This window comes from Myotis yumanensis, unplaced genomic scaffold, assembly GCF_028538775.1.
Source record: "Myotis yumanensis isolate MYYU_CA2020_CCGP unplaced genomic scaffold, mMyoYum1.0.hap1 SCAF_34, whole genome shotgun sequence".
NCBI classification, from domain to species: domain Eukaryota; kingdom Metazoa; phylum Chordata; class Mammalia; order Chiroptera; family Vespertilionidae; genus Myotis; species Myotis yumanensis.
This window is the reverse complement of record NW_027223785.1, coordinates 349,260-354,147: the sequence shown is the minus strand read 5'-3', so window position 1 is coordinate 354,147 and position 4,888 is coordinate 349,260. Positions and strand designations below refer to the sequence as shown.

General features: G+C 54.4%; 1 pseudogene; it reads right to left on the bottom strand.

Moving 5' to 3' along the window:
- Positions 1-3,597: 3,597 nt before the first annotated feature.
- LOC139000833 (THO complex subunit 4 pseudogene) lies at positions 3,598-4,334 on the bottom strand (annotated as a pseudogene).
- Between the last annotated feature and the right edge of the window lie 554 nt (positions 4,335-4,888).

The following is a 4,888-nucleotide window of genomic DNA, read 5'->3' as shown; positions in this document are numbered from 1 at the left end:
CCACCAGCATTCAAACAGCCCCATCAGAGAGTGCTGGTATAGATGTGTATGGATCTGTCCCTGTTCGTCAGTCTATGTTGTTCTCTATATTCCTCAAATGAGTGAGATCATGTGCTATTCATTTTTCTCTGACTGGCTAATTTCACTTAGCATAATGCTCTCCAGTTCCATCCATGCTGGCAAGAATTCCTTCCGTTTTCTTCCTACTTTTTTTTTTTACCGCAGCGTAGTATTCCACTGTGTGTAGATGTACCCCAGTTGCGTGTGTGCGTGTTTGTGTTTACTGCATTTCTGTGAAATGTTCCCCCCCCACTCCCCACCCCACACCCCCAAACCCCTATAGGCATATCCCTGGAGGCATCTCCCAAAAGAAAGCAGCTTAAGGTTTGGCCCCTCCCTTGGGGGTGGGGGGGACACCCAGGTGCCAATGGCACCTGAGGGCTTCCAGTGTGGTGGGAGCAGGGACACCTTGCAGGTTACATTACTCCATCTCTGGAAGAGGAAACTGAGGCTGAGGCAGGTGAAATTGATTTGCATGAACGGGTCAGTCATCAGGAAGACCGGAAGCTGCAGTTGAAGAAGTTGAGGGCCAGGGCGAGGGTTTCCTTCTGAACAGGGTGAAGAGTGGAGGCCTAGGGAGAGAATGCCATCTGTCTGCAGTCAAACAGCTTAGCCCTACCGAGGGAGGGCATGACTAGTCCCTGTGTCTGTGGGGCCCTTGGGAGCAGGGTTTGAGTGAGGTGTTTGCTTGTCTGTGAGTTTACTTCCACAGTCACGCACGGACACTTCTGAATCTGAATGGTCCGTTGGCATCCATGAGCGCCCTTCAGCCCCTGACTTCTCGTAGACGGCGCGCCCCCTGATTGTCCTTCCCCCCTCAGGTCAAGTCCAGGCACCTGTTTCTGCCTTCCCCAGAGGTGGCTGCACGAGGGTGACCTGCATTAGCGCTACTCGACCAGCAGAGAGCAGGACGGGCTCTTACACCTTGCTTGGGCTGGGCCCTCTGGTCCAGCTCCCTCTCTGGATGAATGGTCAGGCCCCTGTCCACAGACCAAGTTCGGGCCGTGCCACATGGGCTTGCCGAAGTGTCTAAAAGCATTGAAAGGCTGGATCAATGTCATTTCTAAGGAAGGTTTATTTTATTTTATTTTATTTTATTTTATTTTATTTTATTTTAGTGTGTGTGTGTGTGTGTGTGTGTGTGTGTGTGTTTGCGTTTTGGCAGTTTTTTTTTTTTTTAACAAGATCTGTTTTTTTTTTTTTTTAATTTTAAAGGAGGGTTGTTTTTTTGTTTGTTTGTTTGTTTGTTTGTTTTTGGTTTGTTTTTTTAAACCAAGTCAGAAGGTCAAATCTTCAAAGTGAATGCAAGCTGCTCCTCCCAGGGGGTCCGGACTGAATGTTCAAGGGCATCTCCAGGAAGGCCTGCGGGGACGGTGCCTCCACATTCTGGAAGGTGTTCTGGACTCTGCCAAACAGGATGAAGTATTTTGCCGACAGCCAGAGGAACCCGAAGTGGTTCTCCTCAAACAGGGCAAAGACTCCAGGGCGGCGCCTGGCGAAGATGAAGGTAGGTAAGTTAACACTAAACACTAATGGTTTCCACAACATAGAAACACATCCTGCAGGTTCGGGGGGGAGGGTGTGTAATTCTGATCTCTCGAGCCCACGTCCACAGCTAGAAGAAATGGAACATGCTGCTCCTCCGAAGCTGCAGCCCTGGACTCCCCGACGCTGGGCTGGGCAGGGCTCTCCCAGCCATGGCCCTGGCTTTCCTCAGTCCCATGTTCTTGCTGCTGCTGCTCCCGATCACCGGTTTGCCAATCTCCTGGACCACACTGGAGAGCTCTTTGAAGTTGCGGAAGATCTCGCCACCTGGCAGGTGGATGCGGTGCATGATGTGGATCTCTAACGTAGTGCTCATGCACTGTCCCGTGCATGAACGGGGGTGACCCTGGCATACTTCCCGCCATTTTGGCTCCAGTAATTGGCTGCCGCCATTTTGTTTTTAAAATATATCTTATTGATTTTTTTACAGTGTGGAAGGAAGAGGGATAGAGACTTAAAAACCTCAAAGATAGAGAAACCTCAATCATCAGCTGCCTCCTGCACACCTCCTACTGGGGATATGCCCCCCACAACCGAGGTATATGCCCTTGACTGGAATCGAATCTGGGGCCCTTTAGTCCGCAGGCCGATGCTCTGTCCACGGAGCCAAACCAGTTAGCCGCCATTTTGAAACGCCAGAGGTCAATCCCTCTCTTTTACCCTCTCCCCACCACCCCTAATCCCACGTTTTAACTTCCCCGTTTTAATAGCACAAAATACAAGTACAAAACATTGTACAAGTGTACTTTCTACAACACAAAGGTGGATTGCTACCTTTGCGTGGTTGTGGTTGTTTTTGTTGTTGTTGTTGTTGGTGGTGGTGGTGGTGGTGGTGCTGGTGGTGGTGGTGTGTGTGTGTGTGTATGGGGGGGGGAAGGGGAGGTGTGTGCGTGTGTGTGTGGGTGTGGGTGTGCTTCTGGGGGTGGGTGTGAGCGTCTGTGTGTGTAAATCCACAGTCACGCACGGATACTTCTTGATCTGAATGGTCCGTCGGCATCCCTGAGCACCCTTCAGCCCCTGCCTTCTTGCAGACAGTGTGCCCCCTGCTTGTCCTTTCCCACTTCTGTCAAGTCCAGGCACCTGGCTCCAGCTGCAGGAGGGTGGCTTGCATTGGCGCTTCTCGACCAGCAGAGGGCGGGAGCAGCTCTTTGGCTCCGGCCCCGCCCTGGCCCCAGTCAACCAAATCTCTGTTATCAACAGCCAAAGACTAGGTCCGGGCCTGGCCATCTGGTCGGCCGCCCTTCCACCCCGCTCCACCCGCCTCCCTCGGTGGATGGATGGCCAGGACCCCACCCAGAGACCAAGTTCGGGCCTGGCCATCTGGGCTTGCCAAAGCGTCAGAACGTTGAAAGGCTGGATCAACGTGTTTTCTAAGGAGGTTTTTTGTTTTGTTTTGAGGTTTGTTTTGTTTTTTTGTTTTGTTTGTTTGTGTTTTGCTTTTCTGATTTTTTTTTGAGGGAAGTAGTTTTTTGGGTTTTTGTGGGTTTTTTTTGTTAGTTTGTTTGTATGTTTGCTTGTTTTCTCTACACCCATTTCTGCTTATTATGGCCAAGTTGAAAACGCCGGCTCCTCCGCACCAGCAACCAGTAAAATGTATCCCCTAAATGACTAGGTACAACACAGGTCTTTTTCAGAATTTTTTAATAAAATAAACGTTAAAGAAAAAACCTTTACATGAGTTTTAAATCCCATTTCAAAGCAGGAGAAACAATTCCACAATTGGCAACAGGTCCCCGTCGGCCCGCCCTCGGGAAGCAGCGCGAGACGACCTCCAGACCTAGCTCCACCATGCACGCACTGACTTGGGGGTGCTTTAGCTGGTGTCCATCATCGTGTCCTAAGCGTCAAAATGGGCGTCCAACTCCTCGGTGTCCATCACCTTGTCGTAAGCATCCAGCAGGGCGTCCAACTCCTCGGTTTCCCTCATCGGATTGTAAGCGTCCTTCTGGGCGTCCAACTTTTTGCTGCCCCTCAGCGAGTTTAAGCGTACAGCTAGGCGTCCAACTCCTCCGCCGTGATGTGTCGCTTTGAATGGCGGCCAGTGCGGCTGCCTATACGCAGGTTGCCTCCGCGGGCGCGGCCCTGAGTGCCGCCGCCAAAGCCTTCAGATCCTTGGTTTGTAGCCACCCAGCCTCTGTTGACACTCGGTACCGGCCTGGGCTGCGTGTCTCTCTGCGAGTTGAGGATCTGGATGTGGAGGGGACGGCCATCCAAAGGGACGCCGTTGTACTGCTTCCTGGCTTCCAGGGCGTCTGCCTTGCGCTCAAAGTGCACGTGGGCTGTTCCCAGGCTGCGGTCAGAGTGGTCGTAATGGACAGCCGCCTTCTTCAGAGGCCCGACCTCTGCAAACAGCTGCTGGATGTCCACGTCGGACACTCCGAAGTCCAGGTTAGACAACAGCAGCTTCCCCCGGTCATCAGGCCTGCTCCCCTGCCAAAGGCCCTGTGGAAGCGGTCGTGTTGCCCGTCATCAGGAAGCTGTCTCGGCCTGCTGTAGGGCGCCGGCCGGTTCCTGCCTCGGCCAAGGGCCGCCCTGTTCCTGAAAGGCCCGCCGCCCCAGCTCTGGGGGGCTGGGGCTTGCGCTCCACCACCGCCGCCTCCCTGGGAGCCTGCCCAGCCTCGGTCCTGGCCTCGGTCCCTGCCCCCACCCCCACCCCCGCCGCAGCCGCGGCCCAGGCCATGGCCTCCCCGCTGGCTCCGGTCCAGGCGAATGATGTCGTCCAGTGACATGTGGATTTTGTTGGCGATGGCGGGCCCCAAAACGGCCTCCGATGGAGCCCCTGCGGAGGCACGCCGGTCCTTCACTTCCCGCGCGGCGCTGGAGCTGTTCCTGTGCGGGCACCAGATGCTGGGGCCAGGCCCAGGGGTTCCCAAGGGTGTGGACGAGTCGGTGAAGAGGCAATGACACTGAGACAGCGTTCAGTAGATCAGCAGCCCAGCCAGGCTCTAGCCAGGTGCTCTAGCGGCTTCTAAATCCCGGGACCGGGTCTTGGCGAGACCTCTCTCCTGAAAGCTCCTCCCTTGGAGAACGAGGACGACGACCACGACCACAAACCTAGGGCTGAGAAGCTCTGGAAAGAAGGCCCTGCTTTCTTTTATAGCAAAAGAGCTGGTGGGAGGAGCCAAATCAGCCGCCCGCTCGACCAATCAGCCGCCCCCTGGACTGAAAACGTCACTGGTTGGCCATCAAGTTTAGGGGAGGAGGCCTGCATTGGGGATCCAGAACCAGGAGAGGGCGCCACTGGCTCGCCCTAGGGATTCACGGGGCTTGGGGAGTACTTGGG